Below are 24549 nucleotides of genomic sequence, written 5' to 3' on the forward strand. Positions count from 1 at the left end.
CTCGGACCACGGTATCTGCGGCCTCTCCTCCGCGGGCTCCAGCAGCGGCTCGCGTGGGAACGGCCCGTAAACAATGTCCCCGCGGGCGAGGCAAATGTTGTGCAGGATGCAGCAGGTGGTTATAACCGCGGTCATGAGGCGCTCACTCACAGGTAGGGGGCACTGCAAATAAAGCCAGCGATTTTTTAGAATTCCGAACGACCGTTCCACACTCATGCGTGCCTTACTTAGTCTGTAGTTGAACCGCTCCTGGGCGCGCGTGGACGGCGCAGGATACGGCTTCATTAGCCAGGGCCGAAGAGGATAAGCGGGGTCCCCAATGATGACCAGGTCAAACGTGACCCCCTCAAGAGTGATCGGTCGCTTTTGTCGACTGGCGCCGTCCTCCAGTCTCTTGAACAGGGGCGAGTTGCGCAGCACACGCGCGTCGTGCGCCCTTCCCGGGAAACCCACAAAAATGTCCAGGAAACGTGCCTCGCTATCCACGACCGCCTGCAGAATCATGGAGCAGTATCCCTTGCGATTTATGTACTTGTCCCTGGAGAAAGGCGGAGAACGGATCTCGATGTGTGTTCCGTCCACAGCGCCCCAGGCATTGGGGAAACCCCTTTCCTCGAAGCCGGAAATTATGTCCTCTAGATAGTCGCTGCCGATCCACTTCTCCGTTAGCTTTGCGGTGATGAGCTCGCAGACCTCGTCGAAGATGCCGCAGACGGTCGAGAACCCACGGTCAAAGGCTGGCAAGGTCGCGGAGTTTGTGGTTCCCGTGGCAAGCTTCCAAATGGTGATGGCGATCATCTCTTCGGGTGGGACTGGGTCGCGCATATGGGTCGTCTCGCGGACAAGGAATTCACGAAGCTCCCCCACGATGTACTCGAACGTCGCACGTCGCATCCAGAACTGCTGCAGCCACTGTCCGTCGCTGAACTCGTAGCGCTCCCACCACGGCCACCAGTGTGGGCATGCCCGGGGAAGCACCCAGGCCTTCCGCGGTGGGAAAGCAACAATGAAGCACTGCGCCATCTCTTCCACAGATGCAAGCGTTGCCACCAACCTCCGCAGTCGTCTCCTTTGTCGCGCGCTGCGGCGGTGGCCATTGCCATCATCTCCCAACTGTCTCCCAAGCAGGGCCACGGTGGCAGCGGTGGCAGCCATCGCGCGCATGACCGACCGCACAAACATGGTAAGGACGAGGCCGAACGCGCGGAGTGTCTCTCTCGGCGGCGTTCTGGGCTGGCCTGGACTGCCCCTGTTCCCGGAAGTGGGCGCCATGGCGTCACGTCGTTCGGTCTGGTACCCGTCCCGCAGAAGACCGGTCCTGTCCACGCGCCACCGGCACCGGACGAAGTGCTCCTGCCCCTGGTGGGCGTGGAAACCACCCCCCATTCTGCCCCTTCGTGACGCGGCCAAGCCTGTCCAGTGCCGTGTAAGTCCCACGCCCACACGCTCCCAAGCAGCCCTCTCGTGCGGCGAGTGGACAGGCGTTTGTGCCCCTGCCCACCGTGGTGGCATCAAGCCCCCCCCCACGCACACAAATACCTGACCCAAACTGACCACAGTGAGTACCACTGACGATCTTCGTCTTGCCGCCACAGCATGCCAACGTTTGTGAGAACCCCCCTTCACGCGATGGACCCCCCCGCCGCTCCCGAATCCGCCAGCAGTCTGCCTCTCGTGATCACCCTCACCACCAGCCCGACATCCAGCGGCGGAGCAGGACTCTCGGTTGTGCCCACGGCCCGAGGCAAGAAGGGAAAGGGCGCCCCCTGGTCTGACGAGGAAACGAGAGCCTTCATCCAGATATGGGGGGTTCAGAGCAGGCTCTCCGCAAGCTACAGTAACCTGAGCCAGTTCCAGTGGATCGCGAACGAGATGGCGTCCAGGGGTTTCTCCAGGGACTGGGATCAGTGTTGGGAGAGGGCTAAGTCGCTGCGAAGGGGTTACAAGATGTGTGTGGATGGCAATAGCCGGTCGGGACACGGGCGGAGGGTCTGGCCCTTCTTTGAGGAGCTGAACCGTTTCCTGCGTCTCGAGCAGGACCTTGTGGTCCCACAGGTGATGGGCACTGGTGTCCCCCCAACAATCGTGGACCTCCGTCGGCGTTCAGCAAGAGGCCAGGAGGGGGAGCCGGAGGGGGACACCGGGGGCATGGCCGGCGGTGGAGCGGAAGACACCGAGGAGACCTTTGAGGAGCCCGCCGGCGATTCCCTCCCAGAGAGGTCTGCAGAAGGTGCTGCGGGTGAGCAATCCGTGCCAGAGCCCATCGGTAAGTCGTGCCCCTTGTTCCCTGGGAAGTCGCGCGGTCAGGCATGCGGGGGGTGGGCGGGCGGAAAGCTCTCATCTAACACCTTTTCCCCGCTTCCCCCCCCAACCCAGCCAACACCACGGGCGCAGGAACGTGGCGTTTGTCTCCGGCGGAGCGGATGTCGAACCTCCGACTACGGCGCAGGGAGCGGCCGCGCAACGAGGCGATCGTGTGCGTGGAGGCGACTCGGCGCGCGGTGGAGAAAATATCGGTGGAGCTGACCGACTCCTGCGCAGTGGAGAGGGAGGCGCGGCAGAGTGAAGCTGCCGACAGAGGGGAGCAAAAGGAACTGTTCAGCAGGGCGGTGGAGGCGGCAGAGCGTCAGGCAGCCACAGCCGAAAGCTGCATGCGCAACATGGTGCGCCTCTGTAGAGTTCAGTCTGTAAGAAACTCTAGTTTGGAGAGTTTGTCAGGTTATAATAAATTCAATTTATATACTGCCCTTCAGGACAACTTAACACCCTTGCAGAATGGTTTCTCAGCCCCATCAATCCTGTGAGGTGAGTGGGGCTGAGAAATCTCTGGAAGAGCTGTGACTGACTCAGGGTGATCGAGCTGGCTTCAAGTGGAGGAGTGGGGAATCAAACCCAGTTCTCCAGATTAGAGTCCTGCCATTCTTAACCTCTACATCAAACTGGCTCTAACGATTACACCAAACAGGTTTAGTGAATCTGTATGGAAAAGCCTGAGTGAATCTCTGTCTCTGTGTGTGAAGGGAGTGTTTATTCTGTTAGTGAAGAACTGAGGGAAGTAAATTGTTGTGAGTGAGTCTATTATTTTTAACCTAAGTGGCAGCAGCAAAGAAAATTAGTCCATGAGACTGGGTCTATGAAATTACCTTTAAGAATGTTTAGCTATTTTGAAACCACCAAGCTTATGAACCTATTCTGAAACTAATACACTTATCAATACTCTGCAACCATTAAGCAGATGTACTTATATAAATCCAGAGGAGTTAGCCGTGTTAGTCTGTAGTAGCAAAATAGAAAAGAGTCCAGTAGCACCTTTAAGACTAACCAACTTTACTGTAGCATAGGCTTTCGAAAACCAGTTCTCTTTGTCAGATGCATGACTTATAAAGAAATTCTATTAAGCAAAACATCTGTTTCATCTGGAATACAGAATCCCTTTTTTACCTCATAGCCACCCTCCCCCCATGCACTCACAATTCTGTCATACTACCATTTATATCTAAGCCTTCCAATAATCCAAAACAAATTGAGGACTAAGCCCTTTGCTGGCAGTGAAAACCATTGTAAAATACAAAGCAAGAGGCAGGGAGGCAGCATATTATAGGCCGTTTCAGAGCCTTGTAGCAAGGTGCCATTCAGGAGTTACAATTAGAGGTGGGCATGAACCAAAAAAAATTACGGATCAAGCTGATCGTGGATCCGTGCCGGCGACGACCCCAAATCACCGATCCACACCGATCATCTCCCGTTTCCGATATGTGGATTGGATCGGGGAGTGGGAAGGTGGGTGGTGGTGGCGACCGCCAGGCCCAGCGGGCACGGGGAGGCAGCGATGAGCTGCCTCCCCTCAGGGAGGGGACGTTCACACACACACACACACACACTTAGAGCAGGGGGGGAGTTTTTAACCCGGCGACGAGCCGCCTCCCCTCAGGGAGGGGACGTTCACACACACACACACACACACACACACACACACACACACACACACACTTAGAGCAGGGGGAAGTTTTTAACCCGTCCCTGCCTCTCCAAATAGAGACACCCCATCAATATGTTTCAGCCAGCTTTTAAAATAAAGCAGGGACAGAATCCTCCAATCCTCCCCACCCAATTTTAAAAGCAAGCAGCCAGTCTTCCAAAAGCATATTTTAAACACACACACAGAGCCATGAATGAGGTTTTCCCACAAAATACAGTGTTTTAAAAGCAGGTTAAAACCGGAGTCACAGACAGAAAAACAGCCATTCCTCCTACAAAGCCCCGTTTTTTTAAAAAGCAAAAAACGTTTGGAGTGCCCATGGCTACAGAACACCCCCTTCCCCCTCCCTCCCCTGGGTCTCTTCTCCCAACTGGTGGTGAGTGTCTTGCTGCTCCGTGGTTGGAAGGAAGCCCTGCTGATCAAGGAAAGCTGGGCTTCCATTCGGGTTTCCAGGGCGACAGAAGGAGGGCAAACACAGCTCAGGCATTCCCCTGGCTCCATTGCCCCGGGAATAGATTACTGGCGCCTGATTGTCTGCATCCCCAATCAGATCCCGATGGCCCGAATCAAGCCCCGATGAAGGTCCCCCCACCGAACGCTGGATCGGTCGCCGTGGACAGCACCAATCCGCTGGGTCCCGATCACGCGAACGCTGTTATCGTGGGTATTTTTCTATCGTAATGCTGATCGTGCCCATCTCTAGTTACAATATACAGGTTACATAAAGACAGCAAAACACCACAGATGGCGTTAGTGGTGGGATTCAAATCCCCAAAGGGAAGGTGTTCTCGAAGTTAAAATCCTGGCTAAAGTAGGGAACACCTGTAGCTGTGTGTGTGTGTGTGGAAGGAAAAGGAGTATTGGTTGTAACCAAAGCCCTCCTGATGAGGTAAAAAGTTTAAGGTAGCATAAGGAGAAACTGTAATAAAGATCCTAAAATTTTAAAACAATCCTCACAATACAATAAATGCTAAAGTGTTTGCTTTCAATCTTTTTTAGTATTTAAAATAAACTCGGAAACTGGCTACAGGAGTCTTTGTTTACTTGTCTAGTTTTGCCTTTTTCTTACGGTGAGTGCATCTCACACATTCTATTCAGCTGTCAGGTTAAATGCAAGTACAAGTAATTATTATGAGCTTGGGTATCCAAGCTAGATAAAAATACTTATGTAAATGATGGTGTTAATTATGTGCCGCCCTCAGCATTCTGGCAAGAGGCTAATACAGCTTTTTGTTGTGCAAAATTTAGCCCCCAAAGCTATTCTTTATGTGCCCAACTTAACCTCTCACAGCAAGCTCTTTCCTGATTGGCTTCAGTTACCACTCATGGATGGCTGTTATCATAGTGGGATGGCATTAGCGAATGAGGCTTGGTGATCAGTGACTGAGCAGATGCTATATTGTAATTATGAAGGTGAAATGGCAATAAAAACCAAGACATGAGCAAAATCTACATACCTTAGGGGTCAACCTAATCTGTTTTTGCGCTGGCTCAGCCTTACGAGTTTCTCCAAGTAGCTACCACATGACTATCTATTTTCTCAGGGATTTTCTAGACAATTAAAAAGTTTTTTCCCCCTTAAGTGATATGAAAGTAGTTTTGATCCAGCAGAGAGCTGTGCTTTACCCTGTCCCAATGTTAAGAGTTTCAGTAAGTCTTTTGCACAGAAGGGTAACAGCCTGCCCTTTAGCCATTTCTTTTTAACACAAAAGACAAGGTGTTAGAACAGAGAAGGGCACACTGTCTTCCCAGGGTTAAAAATGAGAAGAAACAGTGAACCTTTTGGATCTTTGTTGCTTTGTTCGTTTGATAAAGGACTGAATGTGCTTCTACAACAATATTGAACTAAATAAATACAGAAATAATATCAGCAAGTTATAAAAATTAAGATTTTTTTTTTTTAAATGTGATCGGGGGCTCTCCTGAACACAAAATAGTATAAAAATGGAAGAAAGAAGTGTGTCACTTGATTATGATCGAAGCACTCCCAAGAAGTTCCTGTGTTTCTCACAATGCCAGACTGCAAGTGAAGTACAATGCTGTGATAACTGCAAGCCCCCAATAATGAAATATAGAGAGTTGAATGCTGGGAAGTTATTATTTATTTGCTTCATTTATACTCTGTCTACACTTTTCCTCAGTTTAATCTTTTGCACTACAAAACCCAGAAAGTGCTTAATTTTTTAATATTGTAAATCAGTTTCTCGAGTCCTTTTTGTTCATTTATTTGTTTATTTACTTATTTTATGTCATTTATAGTCCGCCTTTCTCATTGAGACTCAAGGCGGATTACACAGTGTGAGATTAGTACAGTCCAATTTCAAGGACATTTCCATAAACAATGTCATAGGGTAAATAAACACAAGTTTACAAAGAACTTTAGTAAGAAACCAGTACAGAGTTGAAGAAATGCTAAAACAAACACGAGCAATTCTAGGGCAGACATTAGACAACATGAAGCACAGGTAGCTTATAGGAGCGCATATTTAAAACAATAGATAGTACATAAGGCAACCTAGTGGTGAAGTCTATGGTTCTTAACTCTTTAGCAAAGCATCTGAGACTCCCACCCGCCTCTACAATAAAAAAGCCTTTCTGAATAATTCAGTTTTGCATTGTTTGTGGAAAGTTAGGAGAGTGGGGGCTCTCCTGACCACCTCAGGCATGTCATTCCACAGAGAGGAACATTTTCTGAACATTAGAGCCATACAACACTTTTTCTACTTGCAAAAAAAAATACTGTTAGCATGTTAAAGAGTAAGATTTTCCTACCCTCCAATGATCCAATCTTCCCTGTTTTTACATGTTGCTATTTTTAGCATTTTTAGTGTGTCTACACATTAAGAGGCAAAGCCAGAGCATTGTTTCTTACACAGACAGATGCAGTGGGTAGCCTCCTCTGATAATTCTGATGCGTGTCTGCATCAGGAGTGATTTGTTGACTGACACCCAGAGGAAATTACTATTATAACTGATTCAGCCTAATACAAACCTCACTGCAAGTATAAACTTCAAAATATAAAGAAAATATACATTGATGCAATGATGTCTGACTGAATAGTGCTGCTGACTTCCTGAAGAGGTAGCCCTGCATGAGGTTTGAATTACTGCTTTTGATCTCCATGGGAAGTCCACTCTGTAGCCAAAAAACAGCATTACCAATAGCACTACCATTTGCTACTTCGCTCATGAGCTGATCATACGTGAAAGAAATAGAGCAATCCTACTTCTAGATTTCTGCAGTACCTACTTAAAGCAGAATTTTGAGTTTGGAACTTGCACTATTTACAGGTCAATTTCAACCTTTCCTAGTATTATCTTAATGTGCTGCTCTTATACAAAAGCACATAGACCAAAAATTTCTATGTGATGACTTACCTACATACAGAACTGAAAAAGAAGATAATATTGTTGCATTCTGATGAGAGTACAGAAAAATTTGACTCTGAACCATGAAGGAAGAACTACACACACCCTAATGATCAATAATTCCCAATCCATGTTAGTGTGCAAGAGAATTTGTAACATGCCATACAAAATAAATAATAGGCTTGTGTCCTGTCCCTTGTTTCCGCTTGCACTCTTCTTTGTTCATTGCAAAGATGGTCCTTGGTTGAGGAACATGTTCCGCTTGCACTAGGCATATTTCAGCTCCTTGAAAGGCACTGGTCTTGCATAAGCAGAATTGCTTAGCACCAGAAGAACACATGCTCTGCAGCAGAGAACTATCTTTACAACAGACAATGAGCAGCACAAGCAGAAACAAGATATAGGATCCAAGCCCTAAAGCTTATCAGAACATTGGCCAAATTGTCAAGGTCCTGATTTTCAAACAGAAGAACAAGCTGACACACCAAGCAAATCTGGAAACAAACACTCCTGGTCACAACTACTATGTCAGCATCATGTAGCAAGGCTGCAACAGGAGCACCCAAGGTAAATATGATCCCATCCCACTTACTTCCCTGATCAGGTGACCCACATATCATTGACAGTGCAGTTTTATCCATATTGATCTTCAGTTTATTGGTTTTCATCTAGCCCATTACTAACTCCAAGCCATAGTCTAGCTAGAATTTAAGAAGAGATAGTGTCATTAGCATACTGATGACAATAAACCCCAAATGCTTGCATAACCTCTGTCAGGTTTGTTTTGTTGTAAATATTAAATAGTATGAGAAACAGAATACCAGGGTACCTCACAGGATAGTTCCCATGGGATAAACCAGGAGACTCCTAGCACCACCTTCTGTAACTAACTTAATAGGTAGGACACAAAGCACTGCAAAGAAATGGCTGCAACTCCCAACAGTAACAGGCTGAGGCAATGTAGAACGATATCACAATTAAGTGCTATTAAAAGCCACAGAAAAGTCCAAGAGAATTCAACAGAGACAATGCTGGCTCAACACTGGTTACTGCCTGAGGCCAATGGTCACTGCTACTGCTGCTGCTGCCCCTCCTCGTCTACTGCCCATGCCCAGGAGCCACAGCAGTTAATGCTCTTTGCCTCCTCCCACAACCTCAGCTTTAAGAACAGTTCAGCAAGCTACATTGTTTTGCGTATCCTGGAAACCCTGCCATTTATTTTGGCTGCTTAGACAAGAGCCAAATGATAGCTAAACTCTTGTAAAGAGGGTTGGTGGAAAAAAGGAAAGGAGAGCTAGTCTGGTTCCCAGGTAGATGTGAGAGGGCAAACAAGGCAGCAGAGAGAGCAGTGGAGGAGATCCGCCCCGCCCCCCAAATATGCTGCCTGAGCCAACTGCTGCAATTGCCCTCATTGTAGAGCCACCCCTGATTAGGAACACACATCCCGGTCTGTCTCACAGCCAGGCTTGAAGATAGATTGAAATGATCTAGGTAATTGGTTTCATTGTATTTTTTTTAGAACTGCCTCTGCTATGAAAAGTCTGGAAAACTTATAGCATAGGGAAGATCATAAAATAGCATAAGCAGTGGGAAAAGCACTACAAATTGTTTCAAGGCTCCTTCAATTGTTGCAAACTTTCTAAAAATTCATTTCTAGTCAGGGATTTTCAGTATATCTGAATTCCCTGAAAAAGGCACAGGAGAAATCATCATACATGGGATTTGCATGCTATTTCCCATATGGAAAATGTTTAAAGGTAACCTGTCCATTGACATGTTACCTGGCATAAACAGAAAGTAGCCAACAACAATAAAGAAATATTAAATGCTACAGTATTATGAAAAAGAATTACTAAATGGCAGGCCCATGGAATGGTCCTGGCATGCCTGAGACTACAGGATTTCTAGAGCTGTGAGTGTGGAATTGATCAGTCACTTGAATGAAAGACCATCATTGTCAACTTCATGTAAGACCGTGATATAAATATAAAGCGTGTTTTTTTTAAAAGACAATTACGAATGGAATGAGGACTCCTCCAGATTTTATAGCACACCCTCCCCTCATCTTTACTTGCTCATCTCCCCCAACCTCTGTTTTTCTTAGGTACTGAAATCTCATGCCCTGAAGAATGAATTTTCCACAGAGGATTCTGTTTTATTAACTATTTTATATTTTGGCTATATCTGTTTTAGCAGCACAGCATAAACGATTGCTATCAGCTGTGATCCAAGGCCACATCATGAATCACGGCTGGACCCTTTTATGCCTGCTGAACTGCAACAGTAGAACAACAATAATGCAAAATGATCCTGCTGTGCCATTCTTGATGTATTTGCTCTATGTTCTATAGAGGGGGTGGGTAGGAATGGAAAACAGTAACTGTGCTAACTTTTCACTTTTGAAGAGCTGACCTGATGAAGCCTGCTCTGTAGAAGAAATCCAGAAGAAGCATGCCAGTTCCATTCTATGCCTTCTTTATAAACATAACAAAACATTCTTGAAATTTAGAGTAGGACTGGTAGTAGAACTTTATAAACATTCATAGACTTTTTTTTGGACTGGTTTCTTCTAAATTCAGCCCTCCTTATCTATCCACACCTTTCTCATCAGCATTTGTTATGTTGAAGCATTCTTTCAAATTGAAGGAGAACTTTGTTGCTTTCCCCCCTTGTGACCAGCCCCGAGGAAGTGGTTCAAACACCTCTGTGAAAGCAAAGGGCACATCAGAAAGTCAGCCTTCCTTGCCTTACAGCACACTTTTCTCACTCCAGACCCTTTATACTCACAGATTACTCCTGGGAATGTTTGTGAACCTTCTATAACATCAAATCACTTAAATCAGTGGCTGAGTGCAGAGAGAAGCTTGTTTCAATACACTGATATGAGAGCTCTGGAAGCCATGTCCTCCACCTTCTGTGACATCATAACAAGGGCAATTAGTTTGTTTTACCTCAGATTTTGTCATTTTTTAAAGTTCATGTGATTTTCATGCAATCTGAAAAAAACTTTTTTTGGACCAATCTGTTTTATGCTTTAAATTAACACCTCATTCATATTTTTACATCTACAGTAAGTGCTAAAATGACATCCACAGGGTAAGCGGGCTGAATATGGTATATAGATTACTGGCAAGCTCTGTTTAGAATTGTAACAGCATATGCTGCGGCAGAGCAGGAATGAATTCCACTGACAGCTGTGTGGGGGAAGAGAGCAATATATCTACCCACCGTGGACCTGAATCTTTACAGCTGCACACCTGGTACAGTCACTGGCACTTCCCTGAAGTTCTGAGCAATCACTGAAATCTATTCACCAATTAAAACAAACTCCTGCTTAGTATCTTGATCAAAAGAGTGCCCATCTGTCAGATGCACAGGAGGACGCTCTATGCTTGTTCTTGACTGTTTTGAAATTGGCACAGACTGTCCAAAATATAGGAAAATAAAGCAGGACTTGAAAAGAATTTAGTAAACAACTATTGATTCAACTCTATAGTAATTGACAATGGGCTCACTAGGAATTCTGCACTGCAGTCCTGTATCACTCCCAGGATGCTCTCTATACCTTCATTTCCAACATCTGACATCACCCCCATCCTCTTTCTTAGGGATGTCAACAAGTTAAGTTGAGAACCCCTCAGGCCCAGGTGCTTCTTCACCAAGAACTCTGCTGTCTCTAACCTCTCTGTTGTGGAATACCCTAATTAGGCCATCATTTTATTTGCTCCGATACTGTACACAGTACCCCTTTTCCACACTCCAACTCTTGCTCCTTCCATGACCTGCAGTTCACTGATGTAGCGGTTTTCTCAAAAACTTTATCCCTTCTTTTCTCACTCGGGTGACTCTGCATATTCTGTCTTCATCCCATTCCTTCTTTAACTCATTTAACAAATCTCCCAATAGACTATTATGCCTCTCATCCTCAGCTCTTGTTCAGTCATTCCAATACCATGCAGCATTGTGCAGTTGAACACCTCTGGAGGAGAAAAGATTAGCTGATTTTGTCCATTATGAATTTATCCTCTCCCCCTTGGATCTTGGATCTCCTTGTCTAAACAACACTACTATACTCTCTGATCCTAATGATTGCATCAACTTGAGGAAGCCTCAGTGCCTCTTCTTTTCCTTTGATGACCTACGAAGGTCTGCCTTACCCCCTCTCATTTCCCTAGGAAGCTGGCAAAGTGTTGAGTGAAACATGAGGAAAGAAGAGGGCAGGTCTTAACAGGGTATCAAAGGTCTCAAAACTATCTGTTCTAATCTCCCTGCTTCTCCCATCATTTCCTTCTTTTTCCAGCTCTCCTTTATCCTACTTCCTTTAATTCTTTTCCTTATGAGTACTAGTCTATTGACCACTCCCTTTACATGGCCCTGGGTCATATTCCCTCTTGTTCTTTGTTGCCATCTCCCGTTTCATTCTCCATCCTCTCAACCATATAGTCAACTTATCCTTCTCCTCTGATTCCTTTCCTACTACATTCGAGTATGCTAATGATTTTCCTATTCTCAAAAAGACATCCCTGGACCCATCTTCCTATTCCAACTGCCACCTGTCTTCCCTCCTATGCCTCCAAGCTCCTACAGAATGCTGCTTACTCTCTTTGTCTTAACTCTGTCTTTTCCAACTCTTTCTCAATCCCATGCAGTCCAGTTTACACACACTTCACTACATGGAAACTGCCCTCACTAAAATTGCTGGTAACATCTTTATTCCCAAATCCACAATTCTTGTCATTTTTGACATCTCTGTTATCTCTCCTGCTTGACTACTTAACCTTGTAAATTTCTATGACTTTGTCCCCAGCTGGATCGCCCACTTCCTGTCCAAGCACTCATTCAATGTTTCCACGAGAGAGAGAGCTATTACTCTGCTTTTATTCTGTCTGTTGGAGTCCTGGATCTATCCTTGGTGCTCTTCTGTACATTGGGCCTAGAGGATTTAATTAAATCCCATGATTTTCAATACCACTTATAGATATTTGACCCTCAGACCTCTCTCTGAATTTTCTCTTTTCATCCAATTCCACATCTCCAGCTGCCTGTGGAATATTTCTGCTTGAATGTCTCATTCTTGTATTGAACTCCGTATGCCCTAATCTAAATTTCTCATCTTTCTCCCATGTTTTCCTCTCCCTATATACTCTCCTTATATACTGGCAATGCCACCACTGTAGTACAAAGTTTAGTCTTTTTATTTTTACTATTCTGTCTTTTGCTCCTCATATTCTTCCACTTGTTTCAACACAGCAGAAATACAGATGTCCCTTTCTGGTTCACACTCTAACAATCTCTCACCTGTCTACAGCAACATCTTCCTAGCTGGTTTTTGTCGCACCTTGCCCCCCTTACTGATACCCAGCTGCAAAAATAATTTAACTTTCATGTTATGCTGAGCATGTGAGAACCCTGTTAGAAAACCTACTCTAGGTTCCTTGCATTCCAAGATCCAGCACAAATTCCTCCTTACCCTCAAATTGTCATGCTTCCCTTTATCTCTTCACACTCATATCCTGATACATCCCTCCTTGTGACATTCATTTCTTCAGCACTATCACCTTCAGCCATCTGAAGGTCTCCTGCCCAGTCAAAGACATCTATCCTTTCCCCATTTCTTATGCCTGGAACTCCCTCCCAGAACACCTGTAGGTTGCCATGACTCTTAATTCCTTCTAATCACTGTGCAAAACTGACGTTCTTTCTTTGAAGCCTTGGTACAGCCTTTTACTCCTCATTCCTTACTGAAACTACCATGTGTCACTTAAATGACACATGGTAAGGGCCAGTCTTCTTGTACACTGTAAGTGCACAATGACAGTGTATACAAAAAACTAACTGAATAATAAATAAAATACCTAGAATGTGATATTTAAAAAGACACACAGAAAGGATGTTAGCAGAAGTGTCCTAGTCCCATTCAGATTGTCATTTAGTCATTAAAAATGTATTATTCAGCCAGTGAAGTTATTACAATACTTTAACCACACTGCAGCACCAGCCTCCTATTCAGAATCCTATCACACTGCAAATAGCCTTCTAAAACTCAGGCAGGAAGGGGCCAAACACATCCCAGGAAAGAAACTTCCAGATTCTTGATATCCCAGCTGTGATAGCATTGGCACATCATGAACTCACCAGCTATAACACTGAAGGCAATGGGATGCCATAAAGCACAGCCTCTTCAACAGATCTGAACTCAGTCATTAGCACATTCATACTGGAGAAGGTAGACCTTGAGTTACCCCAATTCCAAAATATTTAGGTATCAACCAGCACTTTAAACTTAGTCTAGAAACAAACGGCAAGCAAGTGACTATGAAACAAATCTGACATGAAATGTTCATAGTGGATGAACGCTGTTAACTAAACGGCAGTTGCATTTTGGACCAACTAACGTCTCTGAGAACTTTTCAAAGTCAGCCCATGTATAAATGTTACAACAGAGCAGTCTGGAGCTCACATGAGCATATGTTAACAGTAATAAGATAAGTTTTTCCCTGGAGGGATCCCAGCAGTCCTGGCTAGACATGGACGCAAACCAAAAAAATTTAACGAACCAGTGGTTCGCGGTTTGGTGCCAACGATGAACCCGAGATTGCGAACCAAAACAAACATTTTCTGTTGCCGAACCGGTTCGCGGTTCGTGGGGCACGGAACAGCCCTTGTGGCACTTACAGAGCCCATATTCCTGGGGAGTCTTTTGCAGGCTCTCCCCTACAGCCATCACCCAAGTTTGGACAAGATAGCAAAAGGGAGCTTGGAGTTATACCCTCTCCAATCCAAGGCCCCCAGGAAACTCCCACTCGACACAATTAGAGCCACTGGTTGACGTTGGCCCAGTGTACAGAAGGTGGGTGTTGACGGCGGCCGCCGGGCATGGCGGGCATGGGGAGGCAGTGACGAGCCACCTCCCTTTTAGGGAGTGGGGGGTCTGGCCAAAGAGGAGCGCACTGGCAGGAGAGGACATGTCATTCGGACGGGGGGCCTGATCCCCCAGCAAGTGAGGGTCCTCACCCGAGGGTCCCACTGAGGAACAGTGCAGCAGCAGCCGACAGCACACACCTTCCTGCCTTGCCGGAAAGGACGGGAGGGAGAGGAGATATCATTTGGAGGGGAAGTGGGAAGATCCAGCAACAGCCATGAGGCCTCCTCCGAAGCTCCCACTGAGCTACTCTGTGGCGGCAGCCGACAGTACCCACCTTCCTACCTTGCCAGAAAGGATGAAAGGGAGAGGAGATGTCATTTGGAGGGGTCGGAGGGCTCCAGAGAGGGACAGGTCGTAAGAGGGTCTGTGAAGTCGGAAGATCCCAACAGCTGCAAGGCCTCCTCCGAGGATCCCACTGAGGAACTCTGCAGCAGCAGCCAGCATCAACCACCTTCTTGCCTTTGCAGAAAGGATGGAATAGGACAGGACCGGAGAGGTCGTTGGGAGGGGACTGAGTGTTCCAGAGAGGGCGAGGTGAGAAGAGGAACCGTATACTTGTGTGGGAGAGGAGGGCTGAGCCCAAGGCTTCCTGGCCGCATTGCGCAGCAGGACCGGAATGGAGGGACCCCACATCCACCCTGAAGGAGTGCACAGACTGCTGTGGCAGAGGCTTGTCCGCTCCCCCTGTGTCACAGTGGAGGCTGTCAGCAGCATCACTCACCTTCCTGCCTTCGCAGAAAGGACGTGACTAGTCGTGGTGGCATTACCCATTCAGCCCTGCCCAGAGGGGACCGCCGTTGCTGTTGGCAGAGGCCACCGTAACGTGCGATTTTATGTGCAACAGTAGTTGATTTGTCCCTCGTGGCCAAAAGCCGAAGCATCATACAGCACCCACCGTCCGGCCTTCATGGAAAGGGTGTGAGGGCGAGGGACCCATTTCCCCCTGCTCAGAGGGGGCAGCAGGTGCCCATGGAAAGGGGGGGTACCATGTGGTGCCACACTAACACCAGCAACAGCTCCTGAGCTGCCCCTCGTGCCCAAAAGCAGCAGCGGCAGACCTCAACCACCTTCCTGCCTTTGCGGAAAGGACACGTGACTGGTCGTGGGTCCCATTCCCCCCATGCACGGAGAGGACAGCAGGTACACATGGATAGGGGTGCACCATGCAGTTCAAACATGTCAAGCTCAGCAAAACCTTCTGAGCTGCCCCTTGGGGTCCAAAGCGGCGGCAGCAGGCAGCACCCAACTTCCTGCCTTCGTGGAAAGGGTGGGAGGGACTCATTCCCCCCTGCTCAGAGGGGACACCAGGTGCCCTGGAAGGGCGGGGGGAACGTATGGTGCCATTCTCACATCGGCAACAGCAGCAGAGCTGTTCCTCGTGCCCAAAAGCAGCATCAGCTGGCAGCACCACACCTTCCTGCCTTCGCGGAAAGGACGGGAAGGGAAAGACAGGAGAGGTTGGGAGGCATCTGAGCAGATTCAGAGAGGGAAAGGTATAAAGAGGGAACAGGAACTTGTCTGGGAGAGGAGGGCAAAGGGTCACCAGCCATGGAAGCAGCCCCAAGAACTGAGGGAGGCTTGAGCCCGCTGTGGACGAGCTGGGCTGGCTACAACCCCAGGGTGGCTCAGAGCCCTGGTAGGTCCAGGTCCATGGAAGGGTGCCCCAGTAGGTTGAGGTTCACCTTGATGAACGTCAACATGTCCACCAGGTCTGGGTGCAGACGTGCACGGCGGGGACGGAGGAGGTCTCCCAGGTGGGAGAACACCCGCTCGCTCTGCACGCTGGAGGGAGGGCAGGACAGGATGTTGGTGACGATGATGGACAGGTCTGGCCATCGGTCAGATTTCCTCACCCAGTACAGCAACGAGTTGGCATGGGGGGGGCTCGGTGGGCTCAGAAAGGTACTTGCGCACCATGGCCCCTGCCGAGTACTCCACTGAGAGGGACACGCCCGCCGTGCAGCGGCCAACCACACAGCCCACCAACGAGGCCCAGAGATCGAATGTGTCCGTTGGGGTGGGTCTTCCCTCACGCGGTTCTCTTCCCATCTCCTGCCCCTTCTCCTCCTCCTCCTCCACTGCCTGCCCCTCGCCGCTGCCCGGTTCCTTGTCTCCTGCCCTCTGTCTCTGGAAATGGAGCACAGCTCTGCGGAGCTCCTTTTTCCAGTGCTGCATCTGACCCGCCTGCGTTGCGATGCTGCCCTTGATAAGGCGGTCACAGAGGGAGGCCTGTTGGTATAGCGCCTCGCAGCATACAGGATGCAGGCATTCAGTGACACAGGCCAGGATCATTCGGAGAAAGTCCCGGACCCTGGGGAGCAGCTCTTGCCCTTGCTGGAGCTCCTGGACCAGAAACTGGTCTAGGCTGTGGATCAGAGGGAGGACCTGACCCAGACTGGCCTGGTAGGAGCACAAGAGCTCAGTGGCATCCTTGAAGTTTTTCAGGATCCAGGACATCTGGGTAAGGACTCTCTAGTCCATGGAGCTGAGGCTCAACTCCTCTCCCCTCCTCAGCACATCCGAAGAGGACAGGATGGAATGCGCCCTTCTGCTCCACCAGACAACATATCATGTCATAGGTGGAGTTCCAGCGGGTGGGCAGGTCCTGGAAGAGTTGGTGCTCAGGGTCCCCTGCCTCCCCCTGCCTCTGGAACAGCTCGCAGGAAGAGTTTATGCTGCGGGAGAAGTGGGAAGCAATGCGACGGCAGCTGTCCTACAGATTGCACGTCCGCAAGGTTCCCTCATCCCAGCTGTCCCTTGGCTTGCTCCCCAGCCCAAGCACATCCCGCATCACAAGGTGCAGCTTGTGCGCCATGCACACCAGGCCTGGGTGGGATGCCTCTTTCAGGGCTGCCAACATGTTGGCTCCCACGTCCGTGACCATGAAGCCACAAACAAACCCTTCCACCTCGGACGTCCACTCCCTCAGAGTCGCCTTGACAGTAGCGGCGATGTTCTTCCCGGTGTGGACCTCATCCATCCCCCGGGCCTGAAGAAGAACCGCCCTGTAGCCCGGTGTCAAGCTGGGCACCTTTTTACGGCTGACAGATCTTGGCCTGGGGAGGCGGAGGTCCTCTAGTTGCCACCAGTGGGTGGTGATGGCAAGGTACCTGTGATGGCAGCCACTCCACAGGTCGACCGTGAAGTGCACTGTTCTGCCTTGAGCAGCTGACAGGTCTCTGTGCACCATGTCTCGCATTGCCTCGTACAGGGTGGGCACGACTCGACGCCCAATGGTGCACTGTGAAGGCATGGAGAACCATGGGGCAAAGTGCTGGAGCAGCAGTTGGAAGCCCACGCCCTCCATGACCGATGGGGGAAGCCTTGCAGGGCAATCATCTGAGCCACCACACGAACACCCGCCTCCTGAGCCCTTGACCTCACCCTTTTCAGCGAAGCCACCCCCGACCCCGATGGAACAACTTCCCCCAGGGTGGCCTGCCTGACCCTTCCGCTCCCACCAGCCGCACCCTCGAGGCAAGGCTTCTTGCTCGGGGTGCATTCTGGAGACCCTCCCATCAATCCCAGATCAGACGAGCTGGTGGCCCTCCATCTCCCCATGATGGATGTTATGCTGGTCGAGGACGGAGACCACAGGCTCGGGTGGTGCCTCTTCAGATGCCGAGTCAGGGCTGTCGATGACAGGTGCTTCGGGTCATTGCCCCTGCACACTAGGCCCTCACACACACAGCACCACACCACGCAGGGGTCAGTAGGAAGGGACCAAAAGTGCCACCAAACATTGAGGTTGAACCGTGGCCCACTAACAGTTCCAGGGAAGGGAGGACCTAGGGTTGCTGCTGGATATGCCACGGAGCTGGCAATGGAAGACGGAGTGATGGGTGGACCTCCACAGCCGCAACTGGTGATTTTGGGGGAGTGAGGGTCTCTGCTGCTCCAGAGTCCTGCACAGCACTGCTTCCCATGCTGCAACCGGGACAATCTCTGCACTTCCCCCCACGACCACTCTTTTCTCCCACCTGAAGCCTCATTGTGCCAGCAAACAACAATTGAGAAGAACGGAGATGATACTGTGAACCCTCAGCCAAGGTGCCCACCAAGCTTGGCCCCAGGGCCTGGCAGCAGCCCTGGCACCAGAGGGAAGGAGGGACTAGAGCCCTAGCCCACCACTCCCACAGATCTGAACAGATCAGGCAGTAATGTGAGCCCTCAGCCATGGTATCCACTGAGCTTGGTCCCAGGGCCTGGCAGCAGCCCTGGCACCAGAGGGAAGGAGGGACTACAGCCCTAGCCCACCACTCCCACAGACCTGAACAGATCAGGCACTGATGAATAATCAGGGTGAGCTCTCAGCCGAGGTGCCCACTGAGCTTGGCCCCAGAGCCAGCCAGCAGCCCTGGAACCAGAGGAGATAGATCCCTGTCCCCCAAATCCAATCTCAATTATACTCTCAGTCTCTCTCCCCAAAGGCTAGCAAGTGGCAAGCAAGAGCTCTGTCCCACTCCACTGCTCGCTGAAAGTGAAACACAGCCTGAAAGCCCATGGCTATTTATAAGCACAGGTCCCATTGAGCAATGCAGGAGGTCTGTGTTTGGCCATCAGAGCTGCCTATCAGGGTTTGTAGGGATGAGATTGGAGTGCTCGTGGCTACAGGACACGCCCTTCCCCCTCCCTCCCCTGGGTGTCTTCTCCCAACTTGTAACCGCTTTGCAGCTCCATGGTTGGAAAGAAGACCTACCGATCAAGGTAAGCTGGGCTTCCATTCGGGTTTCCAGGGCGACAGAAGGAGCGCAGACAGAGTTCAGGCATTCCCCCGGCTCCACTGCCAGGGGAATTGATTGCTGGCGCCTGAGTGTCTGGCTTCCCGAACTGTGGCCGAACGCACCGAACCAGGCTTCTTCCAACCGCTGGTTCATTGGCCGTGGCCGATCACGAACCGCCAGATCGTGATCACGCGATTGCCATTTTCGTGGGTTTTTGAAGTTCGTAATGCAGTTCGTGCCCATCTCTAGTCCTGGCCACAGCAGGAACAAAACCAGGCTATAAAACATACCCAAACTGTGAACCTAGTGTTTCAGAGGGAGTAACACATATCCAACACTGACTGAACTAACCTCCCCTATAAATACAATCTCCAACCTACACTAATTTTGCATGGATTAAGCACCCTCATCCACCCTGTCATTGATTCTAGACAATTAAGCAAGCTCAAGGCTTCCTTGGGAGCCCTTGAAAACAAGAGATAAAGCTAGGTGTCATTTGCATACTACTGCCCCTCCCAAGGCTCCTGTTGGCCTTCCTCAGTAGTTTCATGTTGATGTTAAAATGCATATGGGAGATAAAAAAACCCTGCAGAATCCAATAGGTCAGAGGCCATGGGGAAGTACAGCAGTCTCCTAGTATCACCTTGCCCATAGTTGATCATAAAGATTTCATGTAGCTGGGGTTTGATGCAGATATTCTGACAGCTTCTCTATACTTCCAAGGAGTTGGGAACACAAGCTAAATACGCAAAAGGGCACAGATGTTTATATTCACATGTCATTTCAAAAGATATTTTTCTTCCAGAAAGATAATTTGGGGGAGGGGGGGAGAGAGAAACTGGTTCCAAAGGCACTGACTATGTTGAATTTCAATCATGACTGGCTGCAAAATTATATTTTGTAGCATTGAAAATGTTTTTCCAAAATCTTAAATATTTCTTATCTCTGAGAAATGTCTTACACAAAGAAATAAGTTAATAAAGCCTTCTTCTATATTAAATGAATTGTAATCATAACCAGAATAAACAAGTAAAACCCATTTCACTGATGCTGACACCACATATTTGTTAATATGTACCTCATCCACAGATCACATAACTGAAAGCATTCTTCAGATATACCACAAGTTCTTTAACACCTCAAAAAAAAATTTCAGGGTAAGACTTAAGCATTATTCTTTACAAAGCTGTTTAATATTAAGCAAATGGAGATCATGCCATAATAGAATGCTGATACAACATAAACCACAATGTGTGTAACATGATGGCAAAACTACAATTTCAATTTCTTAGTCAAAGCCAGGATTACATATCCAAGATGTTGAACACCCACACATTTTTCTTACCGTCTGGCATGAGCTTTTGATCTAGCGCTTCAGCTTTATCTCTTTGATCCAACATTTCAACCAAACAGGCTAAAAAACCATTGCTTTTTAATGAAGTTCAAAATGACTCAATGGTTTTAACGGGCAAAGTGAAAATTACTTTTAAAAAATCAATCCTAGTAACAATAAAAGGCGAAAAAGGGCAGCCTCAGATTAGCGGACTGATAAATCTAGGAGAGAAATATATTCATTCACTCTATTAGACTGCTTATGCATTCCTAATGTCACATTCATTCTAGGGACTAAGCACAATGTACTAGATTTTAAAAAGAACTTAAACGTACGCAATCCATATATTAATACAAATACTGAACAGTATAGTACATTGGTTGTTGTGGATTTTCCGGGCTGTATTGCCGTGGTCTTGGCATTGTAGTTCCTGACGTTTCGCCAGCAGCTGTGACTGGCATCTTCAGAGGTGTCACACTGAAAGATAGGGATCTCTCTTTGAGTTTGACACTGAGAGATCCCCGTCTTTCGGTGTGACACCTCTGAAGATGTCAGTCACAGCTGCTGGCGAAACGTCAGGAACTTCAATGCCAAGACCACGGCAATACAGCCCGGAAAATCCACAACAACCATCGTTCTCCGGCCGTGAAAGCCTTCGACAAAGTATAGTACATTGTCTTGAGACTCTTGCAGTCTCTTAAGACAGTGATTCCCCATCCCACAAAATCTGACCTCAGATGTACATATGAAAATGACATTGAGACTTCTCCTGAATACCAAACCAATAGCGTAGTTATCAAAAACACCAACCCTCAATATCTTCCAGTGACTACAAGCAGGGCAATGAATGCCTATTGGGTGCTAACTATATAGTTTTTCCTAAATGAAGTATTCATGGCTTAATTTGAGCCTAATATATGAAGGATAAACTCCAGAAACTGTTTTAATGTCAGGAGGACACAGATCAAGGACATATGAAGCAATCATTAACCAATTATAAGCACAGCCAATTTCAGTCACTTCTGAGTAACCACAACCACCAGCATCCCATCCCCAAATTTAGAATTTGAGAAAAAGATCTTCCAATTAAATTTTAGATATTTCATAGTAAAGGTATGGATTATGAGTTCACATGTTATGATAAAGACAGCACAAATGTTCATAGTGTGCAGGACAGCTTCCCAAACTTCACTGCTGGTGCTTACTGCCATGAGCTCAGTGGGTGACTCTGGGTAAGCCATTCCTCTCAGCCCCAGCCCCCTAGCTATATTGTGGTAATAATAATAATACTGACTTTGTTTACCTCCCTGAGCGGGGCATTAATCTGTCTAGAAGAGTAGTGTATAAGCACAGTTATTAAGTGTTCCAGGAATGAATGCTGTTTCCAGCGCAGATGAGGAGACCAGGATGGGCTCAGGAAAGGCAGCTAAAATACTCAAGTATGAGAAACTATTGTACCAAAAGCCTTTCTGTTCCATAGTGAATCTAGCCTGACTCAAAACAACGCTATAAGCCAGTGTAAAAAATTGCCAAGCTCTGGTCTTGTTTATGATCCATTTTCCTATCATGTTTTTAAATGCTGTTTTTCCTCTATAGAAAGCAATAATAAAAATCAGTTAAATAAGAGTTACCCAATTTTATTGATAACAGACCAAAATAAAGACAAGAGAGAACACTATATATCTTTTTAGTAAGAGCAGTTTTAGATGTTACTTTTAAAAAAGATACATTTATTATTTTAAATTGTATAATAATAACAATGACATAACAATAATAGAGCAACCTATCCACGTTGAAGGGTTATAAAAGATGCAAAAATGCATGTAAAACCCAAGTTGACAAATAATTACTCTGAAGTAAGTCCTGCTGAGTTTAATGGGGTTTACTCCTACATAAGTGGATATATAATTTTCAGCCTTGTAAGAAGCATTAAAAGCACAATTAATGCACTTTGAAATCAGTGAATATATAATTCTGATTTTGGATCCATTTGTGGCTTCAATAAGCCTCAAACTGAAACATCTTAGTCAGATTGCCAAGACTAATAGAAGCTCAAGATGAAGATCTTGAGCTTTTTTAAAGCTTGCCCGCATATTGTTTAACATTTCCACTGACTGTGAAGAGGAATCTTTCCCACATCCTCAGGTCTACAGCTGCAGTGCTTTGACCACCTCTCTGCCCAATAAGATCAGGAGGACTGGTCCAACCAGTCTATCCAAAAAGCTAGCAAAGATCACACTGACTACCTAGCACAAATATCTGCCCTACAATTGGATACATTTTGCCAACTAGATTTCTGGCAGGTGCCACTCTTAAATTGTGTTAGCAAAAAACATGTAAACACTCCCAGCACCTTAGCCTAATGCCCTAATAACTGGTGTTTCTGACCCCTATTATTGCTTGAAATGGGCAACTATGGCATTTAACAGAAAAGGGACAGGATCCTACTACTGAGGCAATTTGACAAAACAACTGATATATGAATGGAAATATTTCACACTGAGTCTAATGTAAACACCAGCCAGCTATGTCCTCAAGAGAGCACAACATATTCTAACTGCAAACAATATGATGGGATTAGCTGATGGCCTCCAAAGCAACTACTGGAAAACATTTTAATGGTCAGTGCCTTTCCTCTTTGGCTTGGTCAAGTTGGATAAATCAGTATCACTAACTTATGAGGTTACTGTCTAAGTACCACATGATAAATATCCTGAGGGCCACTTTATGCATTGTATCGTTATTCCATAGAAATCATTTCCAAATAGGAAAATGCATGAAATCCACATGAAATCATTGTGCAACGTGATGAATCCCACATATGTGTGGCATATGTGTTTTCACACTACTTGTGCACACCAGTTGGCTGTGGATTTCCAGCAGGTGCTGTCACTATCTGTCACCGCCCGCCCCCATTAAAAAGATCAGATAGCAGGTGATGTGAAACACCTTAACCTTTGACCCTGGAGAACTGCTGCCAGTGTTACCTCGGTAGATCAAAGGTATCATTCAGTATATGGCAGTGCCATGTATTTAACTACACTTGTGTAGAGGGCAACTTATACCTAGCCTGCAAGTATAAATAGTACAGAATGTGAGGCGACCTTCAATAGGGGATGAAAACTTACAGAGCACAGGATGGTTTGCTGGGAAGGACGCTTTCAGAAGCCAGAAAAACAAACCTATGCAGTTACTTGACTGATTTCACTGAGCTTAGCATGGAGAAACTTCACAGGATTGCTCGGCAAGGGTCTGTTTCCCGCCCGCCTCCCAACTCCAGGCAGAAGAAATCCGGGACTCGTCGCACTGCTCAGGCTTTACCAGACAGGACATATCGGTTTCCCACCACAGCGCCATTAGGGTTAATTTCCCACCTTCCTGCCGCGACAAGTAGTATCTTTTCTACGCACCCACGGCCAGTCTTGCCTTTTGCGAGGGACAACTGTTTCGTCTCCAAGCCTCAGACGCCGAAGACAGTTGCTAGGCGGTTAAACCACTCCAACGGGAGTGGGGGAGCTTAACTGCGCCCTCCCTAAAAGCAAGCTTTTTCGAAGAAAATTTCTTCTTTGCAACTTTCAGAAGTTTCTTCTATTCCTGCCTGTCTTTAGTGCAGTTTGTCTCTGTTGCTTCATTTTGTTACTTCCCCCCTCCTCTCCGTACGAGAAGTTGGTTGCGTCCAAGTAAAGGGCAAGGAGACTGTTGAAGACGAAGGAGTGGCCAGCTGGAATGACTCAATGGGGAAGTTTGCTTTTCCTGCCACTGAAGTGAGGGGGTTCAGTGGAAATAACGAAGGACCTCGCAAGCTGGGACTTGAGAGAAAGAAAGAAAAGGTTTTACGTTTGGCTTTTAGCTTTGTTAGGAAAGGAGCAAGGGGTTACTCAGAAACAAAGGCCAACATCTTTTATTTGGATCAACCAACCATAAGAACACACGACAATATGCCGGCAAGCTTTTGAGTTCCCCAAAACCCATCAGCCGGAGGAACTCAAAAACTTTAATATTGTTTGCAGTCTTTGCTTGGTCCTAATAAAAGGCTTTTTATTTTGGATTTTGTTTTGGACCAGCACAGTCACTTGCATCCTCCACTGCTTATTAGCTACTGTGCATTCTGCATTTGAATGCCTATTCACCAAATTACATAATTTCAGTGAATCATGAAATGAGACAATGCCCACAGGAGTTCATTGGCCAACGTCTCAGTGTGCAGATGTCTAGACAA

The 24549-nt window shown here is 47.3% G+C and overlaps 1 protein-coding gene across 1 annotated transcript in view; it reads right to left on the minus strand.

The window, feature by feature from the left end:
- The window catches only part of DNAH1 (dynein axonemal heavy chain 1), a 295393-nt gene extending 271635 nt beyond the window's left edge, over positions 1 to 23758 (minus strand). Inside the window, exon 1 of the mRNA XM_054976957.1 lies at positions 23705 to 23758. The gene's annotated coding sequence lies outside the window, so the exon portion shown is untranslated. The remainder of the gene's footprint in view (positions 1 to 23704) is intronic.
- Between the last annotated feature and the right edge of the window lie 791 nt (positions 23759 to 24549).

The sequence above is a fragment of the Eublepharis macularius genome, chromosome 4, assembly GCF_028583425.1.
Source record: "Eublepharis macularius isolate TG4126 chromosome 4, MPM_Emac_v1.0, whole genome shotgun sequence".
NCBI classification, from domain to species: domain Eukaryota; kingdom Metazoa; phylum Chordata; class Lepidosauria; order Squamata; family Eublepharidae; genus Eublepharis; species Eublepharis macularius.